This window comes from Dermacentor andersoni, chromosome 2 (assembly GCF_023375885.2).
Source record: "Dermacentor andersoni chromosome 2, qqDerAnde1_hic_scaffold, whole genome shotgun sequence".
NCBI classification, from domain to species: Eukaryota; Metazoa; Arthropoda; class Arachnida; order Ixodida; family Ixodidae; genus Dermacentor; species Dermacentor andersoni.
In genome coordinates this window covers 4,501,945-4,517,944 of record NC_092815.1, presented here as the reverse complement: position 1 = coordinate 4,517,944, position 16,000 = coordinate 4,501,945, and the positions used below count along the sequence as shown (strand labels likewise).

The 16,000-nt window shown below is 51.0% G+C and overlaps 1 protein-coding gene across 2 annotated transcripts in view; it reads left to right on the top strand.

Annotated features, from left to right (window-relative positions):
* LOC126542924 (parathyroid hormone/parathyroid hormone-related peptide receptor-like) overlaps window positions 1-16,000 on the top strand; it is a 435,257-nt gene that overhangs the window by 1,012 nt on the left and 418,245 nt on the right. The window lies entirely within an intron of this gene.

The following is a 16,000-nucleotide window of genomic DNA, read 5'->3' as shown; positions in this document are numbered from 1 at the left end:
CTCAATAGACATTCTGTCTCATTGCTTCTTGAAGCGATGGCGCCAAATCGAGTCACAGACGTCAGAGTCATCTGAGGAAAAGTTGTAATGGCTATGACGTTACAGTCAGATTGCGATGAGTACTTTCAGCAAACTTACGGAACTTGGTGGCATGAAGATGCGCTTGCATATCCTCTGGACAGTAGTTCAACTAGTGGTGTCATATAGGACGTGCATGTCTCCGTATACAAAGCAGACTCGCCGGTTGCAACAAAGCTACCTCTTGAGAGCGGATGCCATAGCTTTTGCCTCGGCGCACCCCGCTATGTGAAGAATATTTTCGAGGGCTATTCTCCCCCTCGCACGTCAAGTAGAGCTGCTTCAGACACCCCGTGCGGCCATGTATCCATTTATCCCAACATCACAGCTAGGAGGACACGTGAGTGACGTGTGTGAGAACACGAGAGTTTGCTCACGCTGAGCCCCAGTTTTGCGGATTCATGTGCAGTCGCGGTTCCCAAAATTCCCCACTTGCCTTGGGTCTCATGACGCTTCGTCAAATCATTGCCCCCAGGCAAAGAAGGTAAAGGCGGCCTTGAAGCAGATGTTCGTTTCGTCGAAGCCCCCAACGCTGTCGGACTTGAAGCAACGCCTGTGTGAAGAGTGCGCGCCATTCTGCTCTGCCCCAAGGCGAAGAAGTGCGCCTGAGTCGAACTCTGAAGACAAGAACGCATCGAAGAGCATGTACTCTGGCCACATCCGTCGATGGCGCAGAAGGCTGTTCGTGTGATACTGCAGTTTTTGAGCACCACCGGCCTCAGTGACCGATTGTAGTCCTGAGGCGCGAACCTCAAGCAGGTTGGCCTAGGCCACCCGCGTGAGGTGAAACTCAACGCAAGCAGAACGCACGTTTCGAACAACGATCTCCGATCGCGCGCCTGCTGTGCGTCCTACAGTGCACGGGCAGTGCTCGTTCTCCTCACCTGTTCGCTCTCTGTGTTCGCTCTACCCTGTGCAGGGTAGCGAACCGGACGTTCGCCTGGTTGACCTCCTATCCTTGCTTTCTCTACTTCTCAGTGGCGAAATACATTTTTCTTCATCGTGCCTATGTATCTCTCGGAGCCGCACTATACGCGTGCGATGACACGAACATAAGTGCTATGTTTCATGGACATGAAACAAAATGTAAGGAAAAAGCAGGAACAGAGAGGTAGATTATTTGCCTATAGTTGTTTCAGGTAAGCTTTTGAGGCTGTGATGTTCCGCCCTGTCGCGCGACCGCCTCACACGACAAGAACGCGGTAAACGAGTAGCAAGGACGGGTTGATGCATTTGTGTGATGCATGTGTTTCAGCGCAGCAACGAACTAATTTCGTGTGTAAATTATGAAAAATGCTTCCTTAAGGCTTTCTGATTGGCAACGTGGATGACAATTGATTCATCTCATTGGGCATGTGCGCCTCCCATGGCGCCGCGGTGTCTGGACCAACGTTTTATTTAACTTTTCGCCGCATCGGTCGCGCTTCTTATAGGTACGTCATTGCCGGAATGTTTTATTACAACTGCAGTGAGACCAATCGTACAGCTTAGAATTCTACAAGGTGTCGAACCGAAAAATGTTTCTGGTTCGGTTCAGGTTAAAGCTTTTCAGCACTGCTAAAGGTCAACTCTGGGGCAAGATATATAACAATACAATTTGTTTTGAAGCTTCCCGAACCGGTTCGTGTGCCTTCCGATAGTTTCGCAAGAACTATAATAAAAAATTCGCGTGCTGCCGACTTCTGCTAAACGAACGGCTCTTTGTCAGAAATACATATAGTTTGCTTGGGTTTCACGCAGAATGCACAGCGTTCTTGCTCTTCAGTTTCAGTGGCATTAACCTGAAAAAAGTATTTATCCAGACTCAACGCGCATATGGGAAATTTATGTAAAGCCAAGAGGTTAATAAAATGCTACAATGCCTCTCTATTATGATTATCGTTATTAACTGCATTTATCGTCACCCTACGCAACCCGTAATCTCACGCAATGTTTACATTTATGTACCGCACGGGCTGCAGCTTTATTGTCGTGAGAATGTGCACAGTGAGAAGTCGACGGCGGTGACATGTTGTATGTGCTGAAAGAAAAATGTTTAGGTAAGCGTACGCGCAGACAACTGCGACGCGAAAGACAGTGTTCAGGTGAACTCGCTCGTTTCATCCCAGCGCCTGCGACCGAACGAAAAGTGGCGCGGCGCACGCGCCACCGGTCATTCGGGGAGGGCTTGCTTTTCGATGGACAAGCCACCGTTTTGCAGTTGAAGTATTAATTTTCGGGGGTTTTACATGCCGAAGCGCCGATATGATCGTGAGACACGGCGTAGTGGAGGACTACCGAATAATTTTGACCACCTGGAGCTCTTTGACGTGCACCCATTGGACGGCGCACAGGGGTGTTTTGCATATTGCCCAGATCGAAGTGCGGCCGCCGTGGCCGGCAGTTGATCCCGCGCCCTGGGGCTAGGCCGCGCAACGCCAAAGCCACTAAGCCACCACGGCGGGTTTGCGCGAAGCATTGCGACTGCTTTCCTAATCAGGCATTGTTCGCAAAAATTTCAACTGTGAAAGCTGAAAAGGTTACTGTTTGGGTTAAAGAATGGAGACACGGATGATCCATTGCCTACAAAAGCTATTGTTTTTATCGGGTACACTATTTCGTGTCCTAGTTGCCCGCTTCTGTACTAACGCACGGCTCACTGTAAAATGATCAGAAGCATCCTATGCACATCATAGCCATTACAGTATACCAGGTGTTTCAGCGAACACATGGGGTGCGATCTTGTACGCGTTCCAAAATAGAACGGAGGCGGTTCGTTCCACCGAGCCAAATACGATTCGTCAATTTGAAATGTGCTGAACGCCATGACGTCAATTGTGACGTGTTATCTGCTGTCAATCATTCCGTGTCGTCTGCTATCGGACGAACGGAACGGAACATGCCGCCTATTTCGTGACGTAAAGAACGAACCGCCTCCGTTCTATTTTGGAACGCGTACAAGATCGCACCCCTGGTGTTTGAAATAGCAGAACCACGCATGATTTTTTACCACAAGTTTAACGGCGCATATCTCGTAAATGGTGTCATCCACACAATTCTTTTCAAGTGGATGCGCCTTGCGAACTTCCCGGTGTTGTGCCACACTGCGTTACTTCATCGAGGCAACGAGTTCTTCCTCACCCCCCTCTTTCTTCTGAAGTGGTTGCCCTTGTGACAACCTGCAAAGCTCCTCAAAACGGCCAATCACTTTCCGTGGGTCAAACTGATGAGTTCGCGGGCACAGAGCACCTCGACGAATCCACTGACAGCGTCCAAAATTCCACAAAACTGCTGACCCCTTGCCGTGGAGACCGGTGGTATGTAGAATGGACTCCGGCTATGAAAGAGGAAGGCGGCGCGGTTGACGTCAGCACCGGTCTCGCCTCGTTCTTTCCAAAGGGAATTTAAATGGACGCTAAAGAAAAACAATAAATCAATTTCGACTAATAAAGCATTGTTTGATAACCCTGCAGGCAGTCATTTCAAAAGAATGGTCTATTAGATGAAAAAATGAAGGTCAAAGTATCAGCATTTGAATTTCGCCCCCGAACGCCGACGCCGGCACGTCATTGTGACGTCAGCGATGCCAAAGTACGTTGCGGCATTTGGGTCGCATTGGCTGTGTAATGTTCCCGAAACTTGCCATGTTTAATAAATGGTTCCTTTAGAACGCAATGTAGTCAATATGTACCGCTATATAATTAGATAGGCCCTAGAATATGCTGTTAAAATACATGACGTCAAAGCCACCAGATGCGGGAACGTCAAGGAGGCGTCGCCACCCGTCTTTCGTTCTTGCGCTTTTTCTGGCTTACCAAGAGTTATCGTAGGTGAGAGTGGTGTTTTTGGTGTTGTAGAGAGGTAATTTACTGATGCAGAAAAAATAATTTTTCCTAATAATAACGAAAAGCGATGCACCCGTATTAACCAAGACTTCGATTCGAACACCTTCAACACACACTGAAAGTACATTTGACGGGCGCTCCGGAGGAGTTTCACGTTGTCCAAAGGATGCAGCTTTCCCTCTTGAAGCTGCAGCATTTAGTTTTCCGGGTGGTGATCGGAGTCGTAGAAGGAAAGAGGAGCGCCGCATCGGTGATGGAGAGCGACGCCGCGGGAAACGCAATGAACCGGCAGTGTTGAAGTCCTGTGGAGATGGGGAACGTCGTGGATAATAATCATAGTAAGAACCCCGACGTTGTTGTACAGGGCCAGAAAAGTAATCCCTTTCGAACCCGTCATAGCCAGGTATTTCATCTTGCTGACGGCGTCGGCAAAACCTCGAAATGTGGCCATGGATGCCGCAGCAGTAACAAACCGGTCGAGTTGGGCTTCATGCGTTGGAATACGGTACAGGTGGGGGTCTTATAGTGATAGGATTCAGGGACACATGCGGTGCAGGTGCCTGTTGTCGGGGCTGCTGGGAGGGTGGCAGTATAGAGGCAACCTGAGCGTAAGTTGGCGTAGGGATATGGTGCGGGGTCGGAACTTGCGGGCAGGTCACTGCAGTTATCTCTTCCCTAATCATATGGCGTAGGCCGCCACCAGGAGGCGTCAGATGGACCTGAGGAGGGTTTGACGAAGCTTGGGCGTGCAGTTCCTCACGGATGATGGAGCGAATCAAGGCACGTAGCTCGCTGTCGTTGGACGCCTTGAAATCAGACGTGCCAAGGTGTACGCGGAGCATATGAAGCTCATCGAGACGCTGACACGTACTGATGATGTCTGCGACGGTAGTGGGATTCAGCACTACAAGAGCATTGACTGCCACAGTCACAATACCCTCGAGCAGGTGGCGTACACGGTCACACTCTGCCATCGAGGTGTTCACGCGGCGGCAGAGGGCGAGGACGTCATCTGTGTACGAAGTGTAAGACTCGCCTGAGTGCTGAACACGCTCATCAAGCTTCTTCTTGGCGATATCGGAGCGGACAGACGAGTTCGCGACAATCTGGCGTAGATGGTGCTTAAAGGTGCCCCAGTTCACGACATCGAGATCATGATTGTAAAACAAAGTTTTCGCAACGCCGGTTAGGTAGAAGGCGACTTGAGCAAGTATTGCTGATTCGTTCCAGTGGTTAAAGTCACTCACGCGCTCGTATAGCTCCAACCAGTCTTCAACGTCGTCACCTGGAAGCCCAGCAAACACCGGTGGATTCTTCTGAGGTGCGGTGACTGTCCAAGAAGGGGTTGCCGCAGGAGTAGACAAGGTGGATGTCGTGGTATTGGTCTGCTGGTCTTGCGACTTGGTTGACTGCAGTTGGTAGAGGCGGCGACCCGAGTGGAGTTCCAGGGATGTAGCATAGGTGAAGCTGGAGAGAAACCGGGAGTGAGAGGACGAAGGAACCGGACACCACACTCCATCTCTTCTGAGACGAGGTTTAGGCAGCCCGTCTCTCCTTTATTCTCTCGAGTGAGAGCCCCACCACGAGGCCCCAAAACGGTGATGATGAGTATGTACAGGCGAGAATGTGAAGCGTGTGAATAATGCTCTCTCTCTCTCTCTCTCTCTCACACACACACACACACACACACACACACACACACACACACACACACACACACACACACACACACACACACACACACACACACACACACACACACACACACACACACATACACACACACACACACACACACACACACACACACACACACACACACACACACACACACACACACACACACACACACACACACACACACACACACACACACACACGCACGCACGCACGCACGCACGCACGCACGCACGCACGCACGCACGCACGCACGCACGCACGCACGCACGCACGCACGCACGCACGCACGCACGCACGCACGCACGCACGCACGCACGCACGCACGCACGCACGCACGCACGCACGCACGCACGCACGCACGCACGCACGCACGCACGCACGCACGCACGCACGCACACACACACACACACACACACACACACACACACACACACACACACACACACACACACACACACACACACACACACACACTGTGACGAAGAAGATCGGCAGGCTGAAAAGCCCCGTTGCCATCGCGTGGCTCGTACCCAGTTCGTTCGCTGGCTGCGCCCTGCCTGCTGGCGCTGAGTTTGTCCCTGCTGCTCTACGAGCTGACTAAACCCCCCTTACAATTGGTGGAGGTGCGGGGTAGAACCGGAATACTGGAACTTCGTAATCGGACACTGCAGCCCGTCCTCATAATGCCGGAGGAAGGACCACCACACCCACAACCCGCTGGCCCGGTAACTACCGTGGTCTGCCCCGGCCTGTTGCGTCAACGCGACCCACCCATCTTCAGTGGTACCGAAGAACATGACTAGAAGACTGCCTCACTGACTACGAAGGGATGGGCATTCACAACCACTGGGCCGACACCAAAGAACTGAATTACGTGTCGTTTTATTTGAGCGGTGTCGCCAGTGTGTGGCACCACAACCACGAACGTGATCTGACGACGTGGACGGCCTTCAAGACTAACGTGACAGAGGTATTTGGGCGCCCCGCGGTTCGCAAGCTTCGCGCCGAGCAACGTTTGCGTGGCCGTGCGCAACAGTGCGGGGAGCCATTTACCATCTATATAAAAGATGTTGTCGACTTCTGCAACCGCGTTGACGTCACAATGGCTGATGCCGAGAAGATCCGCCATATCTTAAAAGGCTTTGAACACGATGCCTTCCAGATGCTGTTGGCGAAAAATTCGTCGACAGTCCCGGAATTCGTCAGCCTCTGTCAAAGCTTCGGCGAACTGTGCAAACAACGCGTAGCTACCCGCCAATCTACACCTCATGCCACATCAATGTCGAGCTTGGCTGCTGCCCTGGATAACACTTCGCTGCTGCTACAGCTGAAGGAGTTCGTCCGTGAAGAGGTGGCTCGTCAGCTTTCCTTGATTGCACTTACACACGGCCAGCCGAGTACTCTGCTGGCGCCCGCTCTCCAATCTCTCATCGAGGAGCAGGTAGCCGACCACATTTCGCGTTCGCTCCAGCAGGCTCCGACCGCCGCGCCCCTGACGTACGCCGAAGTCGCGATGAGGCCTGCGCCACAGACCTACGGCCCCCTTCGCCCACCTTTGCGCCCACCCGTATCCCCTCCAGTCCGTCCACTGGTGCACTATGCACTACCTCAAGACCATTCATACCCAGAAATTCTGCACATGCGTTTAGTTTCTTTTTTCGCCACGACGTGGCGTATCAACCTTAAAGATTTTAAATTCGCGCCGTGACGTACGCCATGGCGCACATCTAAGAAAACAATAAAAAGAAGCACACCCTGAGACTTGCTTCACCTCGGCACTTGGAAACGAGCGCGCTTATGTATCAGCCTTATCTTGAAAGCAACCTGCTACTTGCTCGACTTGCAATGAATCGCCGATTTTGCTGGACACCTTGCCAGACAGCTCGTCGGCATTCCGAGAGAGATGTCTGGCCGAGATAACAGGTCCCGCAAAGCTTCCGTTTGGTTTCCTTTCTTCGTTGTTCTTTCTCTTTATTTGTGCACGACTGCGGCCGCGGGCTTCCGCGTAGTCAGCGTTATGTTTCGTGCGTTTTCTAAGAACCGGTGTGATTCAATAAGAGGAAGCTTTAGCTATGGCCCTTCTTCGATGGCGGCTGCTGAAATAAATGTAAAACGCATAAATCATTCTGAGAAAATGGCTCAACCGTTCAACCGATCTGAATGAGAATTGTTGCATTTCAAGAGAGTACGTTAGATCACAGTGGTCGCTGCAATAATAATTTTGATTTAGGCCATGGCATAATTGACAAGAATGATCGGAAATCGGCAAATCTGAAGAAAGAAGTACGAAGTTTACAAATTCGTTAGTTCGGATAAAAGCTGATATCGCATCCCTCTAAACTACATCCCTTGGAGAATCTCAATCGCGCAAATTAGATGTATGTATTTAGAACTAATGTTAAGTTGTTACAATGCCTGTAATGATACTGCGAATGCCATATTCGCGAATTAGTGGTGTATTTCAGGGTGCCATATGATATATCATTTTTGTCCGCATTAAATTAAATATTAGTTGCAGCTTACAGAATTCCGACATTGCCTTTAGTCGCTGAGGTACAGAGTCGTATATTTCGAGTATTGTTTCTTGAAATTTCGTATTTTCTTAGAATTTAAAAAAGTGGAAGCTAAATAAAAAATCGCTTTCTGAAATCTCATTTTAACTGTTTCTTTTAAGTTCCACATAACTCATGAATTGTGGTGCAGTGGTTGTAAGAACAAAGGATTGCTGATTTACCATATAGGAGCTAAAGCTTCCCGCTAAGTTAGGTTTAGAATAATATTTTTCCTGAGAGAAGAAGCAAGACGGGTAGCGTATATACATTATGGCAACCGCATTTCGATGGGGGCGAAATGCGAAGACACACGTGTACTTAGATTCAGGGTACGTTAAAGATGACCAGGTGGTTGAAATTTTCCAGATTTCCGTACTACGCCTTGCTTCATAATCAGATCGTGGTCTTGGCACGTAAAACCCCATAATTCATTTTTTAATTTACAGGATGTACAGTAATTTACAGTAATTGACAAAGCCAAGCCTACAGCAGGCTAGTCATTGAAGCGTTCACTGCTTCAGATCTAAGCTTGGGCTCATCTTCCTCAGCTTTTTGCAGAACTGCGCAACATATTTCCGCTTGCCGTGGGAGCGCCCTCCCGCTGCTTTTTAGGCAGGAAAGGACTGGTGGCGTCTTAGGCGGCTGACCTGAACGACGTGATGGGAAGTCTCAATGGAGCGAGTAGTAGGTGCGACCGGAGAAATCTCGTAGGTTACATTGGTTAACTGACAGAGGACTCGGTAAGGGCCGGAGTAGCGGGACATCAGTTTTTCCGAAAGGCCGACACGGCGGGTGGGAGATCACAGAGTGACAAGATCCCCGGGAATATAATCGGCGTCCCGGTGACTACTGTCACAAATGCTTTTCCGCTTGTTCTGAGAAGCACAAAGGCGACGGTGAGCAACTTGGCGTGTTTCTTGAGCTCTAGCAATGACATGGCTTGTATACTGAGACACGGACTATTGAGCGGTAGGTAGTATTGTATTAAAAAGCAATACTGGATCTCGACCGCACAACAAATAAAATGGCTAGTAACGTGCAGTGTCGTGGCGTGATGAATTGTACGAGAATATGACAAACGGGAGAGGTGTAATCCGGTCACGATGGTCATCAGAAATGTACATGAAGAGCATGTCTGTTATTGATCGATTAAGCCGGTCCGTAAGACCGTTCGTCTGCTGATGGTATATATTAGTAAATTTGTGCTTGGTAGAAAAAGAATGGAGGAAGTCGCCCGCAACTGTAAAGAGGGAGGAGCGACCCCTGTCGGTAAGAAGTTGACGAGGAGCGCCGTGGTGAACAATGATGTGCAACAGGAAGTAGGCTACGTCTGTTGGAAGAGCTCTGGTGAACGCGAACAAAGTCGTATAATCTGTTGCAATGGCAATCCACTTGTTGGATCAGTCAGATGTGGGCAAAGGTGCCACGTGGTCTACACCAGCGAGATAGAAGGGTTCGGTAGGAACGCCAAGTGGTAGGAGTAAACGAGCAGTGAGCACAGATGGCTTCTTCGGGCTTTGACATAATTACGTTCACTAGATAATTCCGCTCATCTGGAGAAAGTAGACGGCGGGCGTAGGCAATGACGCGGTCGTGGCGTCGTTGACGTTGGCAAAAAATGGCACCAATTCCATGACCGCTGGCATCAGTGCGGGCTTCTCTTGGAGCAGTCTGGTCGAAGTGCGCAAGAAGGAATGGAGATGTAAGGAGAGAGACAAGCTTCGAGAAGGCAGTTGCTTGTTCAGGTCCCCTTCTGCGTCTGCCTTCAGAAGACCAGAGGGTGGGTGACCTCAGCGAAATTGTGCATGAGGCGGCGGAGGTACGAGAACAGGCCCACAAAGCTCCGGACATCTTTAGCACATGTTGGTACGGAAAATTTCTGTACGGCAAGAGCATTTCCTGGGTCTGGGCATACACCAGATGAATGAACAAGATGACCGAGGATAGTAATTTAGCGGCGCCCGAAGTGACATTTAGACGAATTAAGTTGAAGGCCAGCATTGGGAAAAGCAGAAAGAACAAGCGAGCGGCACTCCGGGTGCGTGGCAAATGTAGGAGCAAAAATTACGGCGTCATCTATGTAAGAAATACGGATGAACCACTTCAGGTTATGAAGGAGTGTGTCCATCATGCATTCACAAGTAAATGGAGGATTACATAAGCCGAGTGGTACAAATTTGGACTTGTATAGGCCATCATGTGTTATAAAGGCGGTTTTCTCTCAGTCCATGTCGTCGACGTAATTAGTCTGCCAGTAACCGGAACCAAGGTCGATGGAAGAAAAGCACTTCGCACCATGGTGGTAGTCGAGGGCGTCATCAACGTGTGGTAGAGGATAAACGTCTTTATTGCTGATCTTCTGCATGCTAATCCACGCAGAAGCACCAGCTGGCGTCCTTTTTAACTAGAACGACAGGGGATGCCCAAGGACTGGATGACGGTTCAACGATTCATCGAGAGAGAATCTTCAAGACCTCTGTTTGAATAACTTGTCATTCGCGCAAGGACCGACGGTATGGTCAACTGTGAATAGGGTGTGCGTCACCCATGTCCGTATGGTGTGTCGTGAGAGAGGTCTGGCCTAAATGGCGACCCAGGTCAAAAATCTCGCTGAACGCGGAGAGCAGCTGGCATAAGTAGGTGGCGTGGTGAGGCGAAATTCGGGACCAATAACGGTTGTGAGCTGAGGAAGGACAGCCGGCAAAGAAGAGTCAACGGGAGACGACGTAGTATAAGCAGCTGTGGCTGAAAACAGGCAAACTTGGGAAGAATAAGACACCATACCTAAGGATATGCCTTGTGGTAGGACGAGGTCACTGATTCCCAAGTTGACGAGATGAAGGCTGGAAGAGTTGTTGGTGATACTGACGACGGTTTGCGGAAGAGCAACGGGATGAGCAAAGAGGACTTCCGCAAGAGGACTTCCGCAAGAGGAGACACAACACATTCACCATCAGGCACAGGTGGAGCTGTTTAAAGCAGGACGCTGGTCATGGCTTGTGGGGCGAGTCGAATGTGCTCAGCGAAGCAGATCCTGCTGGGAACTTCCTCGGGAGGGTCAGGACAAAGTAAATCAAGGGGCACTCCAGCGGAGCAGTAGATAAGGGCGGAGTGAGCGGATAGGGAACCAAGGCCTAGAATAACGTCATGGGGACACTCTTAAAGAACAGTAAACAAAACAGATGTTTGGCGGCCAGAGACACCATCGTGAGCGGCACACATTCCTATTGTGGCCAGTGTTCTTACGCTAGCGACTCGCACAAGACAGGGCGCCGCACGTGTCAGGACGTAAGGGAGCTGTCTACGAAGCTGGTCGCTCATCACATAGATGTGCGCGCCTATAACAAGCAAAGCAGCGACAGGGACACCACCTACGTCAGATCAAGTAAATTCCTTTCCCTCAGTAAGGTCAGTAGAGCAATCGCAATCCCGGTCCTTCTAGCAGCGTCACCTGTCGAAGCTGCACCCGTCAGTTTCACATAGAGTGCAGGTACATGGGGACGCAGAACGGCAAATAGTGGGTGAGCGAGGCAGGGGTCGTTGCGGTGAGGGTGAACGACTCTGCCGTGCAGATGAGGGCGCCTGCATAGAGTTGTATGGCTCTGTGGAATCTTGCGGTGATAGACACCTGGCGAGTGGCGGGAAGGTTGGAGCGCAGACTGATATTGGCATGACGTCCAGGTATTGCGGCAGTGGCGGGAAATGTGGCCAACGTGCCGGCACTTGATACATATCGGCCGGTCATCGGATGTTCGCCATACCGATGGGTTCCGAAAAGGCCGACAGGGGTACTGGCCTGGCGAAGACGATATTGTAGGAAAATATAGGTGTCCACTCGGTTGACGGAATAGAGAGACTGAATTCCATGGTTCGCCAAGTCGTCGCTCTCAACAGACTGCACAAGGTAACCCGTCAGTCGAGAATAGTTCGAAGAGGTCTCGAAGCCAACCGGTGCCACGGCTCCGACCTTCCGTCATACGGACGAGGCTTTCAGGCGTTGACGGCTGAATCGCAGAGCGAAAGTCCTCGTACGAAGACGTAGCAGGCGTATGTCGAAGACGGATCAACTGGTGTGCGATGCGAAGATGCACAGGAGGACAACTGCCTACAATCCGCAAACGAATAGGTCTCACGGAGCGCCTGAACAAGACGTACCCTTGCCGACATGCTAGCAATGTACGTCGACGTCGAGCACAAGACGTGTGATGCGGTCCTGCCGTACATAACATTTGCTTACAACACGGCGGTACAAGAAACAACACAGATCACGCCATTCAAGCTAGTTTACGGCAGGAACCCGACGACGACGCTCGACGCCATGCTGTCGCACCTCACTGACGAGCAGAATCTTGACGTCGCTACCTATCTCCAGCGTGCCGAAGAAGCCCGAGAGCTTGCCCGCCTACAGATGAAGAACCAGCAGCGTACCGACAGCACGACACTACAACCTCCGACGACGCTTCTTCGAGTACCAGCCCAGCGACCGGGCTTGGGTTTGGACCCCGATACGCCGACGAGGACTGAGTGAGAAACTATTGCGACGCTATTTCGGACCCTACAAGGTCATTCGACGTATTGGCACACTGAACTATGAGGTGGTGCCAGACGGCATTTCGCATTCACAGCGGCGCCGCGCACGATCTGAAGTGGTCCACGTAGTGCGTCTTAAGGCATTTGACGGACGCTGACGAACTTTCCTTATGTTGTTCTCTTTGCTACGGGTGTTTTAATTTATTACTTTCGTTTGCAGCATCGGGTCGATGCTTTTTAAAAATGGGGATTTGACACGTGTACTTGTCTTTATCGGGCGAGACGTTTCACCGCCTAACAAATGTTATCGCACAGCGCAGGAGGCGGCTGCATGTATCGGAAGTTTCTGGAATGCTACCCCCTCCCCACGTGTAGGGTAGCAAACTGGACTCAGTCTGGTTGACCTCCCTGCCTTTCCGTCTTCCCTTCTCTCGCTCTCTCTCTTCTGGAATGCTATCGATGGTTCCATCCGCTGTCTGTGAGCGAACCTTGTGTCATGTGATCGCATGTGTGCGTGACGCGAATAACGTAGAACTTTGTGGAAGAGACGCGGATCCCAGCGATTACTCTGGAACATTCGACGACTGATGTATAAAAGCCGACGCGCTTGATCCGCTCATCAGATTTTCGACGATCGCCGACCGTGTTCACCGCTACCGTTGTGCTATAAGTGTAGCCTGTTTTCTTGGGCACAGGTTCGCCCAATTAAAGTTAGTTTTGTCTCACAGTATTGCTACTGTGTTCTTCAGCATCACCACCACGTGACAATATCGTCAACCTGGTCGGTAATAACTTGACGTTCCGCGGTGGAGACAAGGTAAGGGCGTTGTCGCACTGGCGAGTTGGAGTCGGTGTCGATGTAGTGAACATTGCTAGAAGTTCGGCTAAGGGCACGTTGGGCAACATCGAAAGAGTCGCGGAACTGGTATAGCAGCTGGAGAAGAGCAGAGCGTTCAAATTGTGACAGCCCGTCTGCGATCGGCGAATCGAATAGGTCGGCAGCTTGTATATCAGAAGGATTAAGACCACTGACGACGTCGAGGTCGGGCCGATATCAATGGGGTTGCACGCATCCAAGGGATTCACCTTTAAGCGGTTCGATAGGATATGGAAGAGGATTTGTGAGGCAGAGATCGCTTGTTCCATTCGAAATAGAGAGGGTCGAATAAGGCAGAAGAAGTGGCTTCCGACTTAGAAGTAGGCGTAATGGTTCAAAGAATGCACCTTCATCACATATGCTGTTGCAGAACACGGGGAGCAAAACAGCTGCTGTCGGCTGAATTTCTGTGTCTTTTGTTACAACTAGTTTGTGTGCGGCTTGATGAGCGGGGTTGTAGGACTGGTCACACAACGGGAAGAGCTCAACTTCAGATCTGGCACAATCTATAACGGCGTGATTATACGATAGAAAGTCCCAGCCGAGTATGATGTCGTACGAGCAGGATGATAGGAAGATAAACTCAACAATGTAGTGCTCGTTAGCGATAATAAGTCGAGCAGTGCAGGCAGGTATGGGCCGAACAGGGTCTCCATTCGCTGTACGTAAGGGCATCATCTCAAGAGGCGTGGTCACCTTCCGAAGCTTGCGGCAAAATGTGGCGTCTATAACAGAAACGGCAGCACCGGTATCGACAAGAGCATGTGCACGGGTGCCTTCTACAAAAACTTCGACGATATTCGACAGCAAAGTTCGAGGACTTGAGCATTTCGACAGCGCAGTTCTGCCTCACGAACTGCGGGGGCTAGTTTCCCTCATTTTTAGGGGCTGGTCGACGACGCATTGGCGACAAGGAGCGGCGACGGGGTGAAGGTGAGCGACGAGACGTGGGTTGCGGATAGTCACGTGAAGATGTGCTTGTTTGGGGATCCGGACTTTGATAACGAGAGCGGGGACGATCCATGTAGTTCGGTGAACAGGCGTCTGAGTATCCTGGCACGCGACGGCGGCAGAATCGGGCGATATGACCAGGGGTACCGCATGCAAAACAGACCGGCCGGTTGTCGCGCGTTCGCGAGGTATTTGCAGTGATGGGAGCAGCCCATGTCACGGACGGCTGAATCGGGGCTGCAGCATACGACACACCATGGGACGGTGAGGGCTGTTGAACCTGCTGCCACTCTCTTACCTCAGCTTAACTAAGAGGCGCGGCGACAGGTTGCTGCTGAATGGGCACCGGCATGGCCTCGGAAATCTGTTTTTGGATGACGTGTCGAAGCACGGGAGCCAACGGGATTAGTCGCTGCAGTTGTGGCTGCTGTGGGAGCTCCTGACACTGAGCCAACGGCAGGAGAGACAACTGACGGGCCACCTCCTCACGCACAAATTCTTTCATTTGTGCGAGAAGGTATGACTGGTCAGGCATGATGGCCAGTGCAGCTAGTGGTTGATTGTACCTGTGAGATGAACGTCGGCTGGTAGCTCGCTGCCTTCTCAATTCGTCATAGCTGCAGCACACAGTTACCACTTCAAACGCAGTGCCAGGAGACTTCGCAAGAAGCATTTGAAAGACATCGTCGTCGACACCCTTCATAATATGCTGTATTTTGGCACTTCAGCTCATTGAGGCATCGGCGCGCCTGCAGAGATCGATTATGTCCTCAATATAGGCGGTAAAAGTTTCATTCGGTTCCTGTGCCCGTGTGCGCAGCCATTGCTCGGCGCGTAACTTCCGCACGGCAGGGTGACTGAAAACGGCAGATATTGGCTCCTTAAAAACGAACCAATTCTCAAATTCCGATTCGTGGTTCGTATACCACAGCTTCGCCACGCCAGCCAGGTAAAAGTTCGCGGTACTCAACTTAGCAGCGTCAACCCACTTGTTGGGTCCACTAACGTTTTCGTAGGACGACAGCCAGTCCTCGACGTCCTGGTCTTCCGTACCCGAACATACCGGGGTGTCTCGCTGGCGAACCGGGCCGTGGCAAACGGCGGCCGGGAGAGGTGGCGGCGGTTGGGCTGCGTCAGCTTGCATGGTCGAGTGCAACGTGCGGCATCGGAGTTCCAGGGTGCCGGCGATGTGCGTACCCAGCACGATCCACCAAATGTAAGCAGGTTTATTGAACGAGTCCAACAAACAGGCGGTAGCTCAAAACAGTACGTCCAGAGAAAAAGGTGGTGGTGTTCGAGCGCCGATCTCGTGCCCTCCGCTCTTGATGATGATCTGGATGTCATTCTTTCCTTTCTTCATTACATCATTATTATTATTATTATTATTATTATTATTTTTATGGGCGGATCACTTGAAGCCTGCTTCACCTCCACCGCATGACAGCGCGATACTTCGCAACCGCCAGGATCGGCCAAAATTCTTGCTCCCTGACACGACAAATGCATTT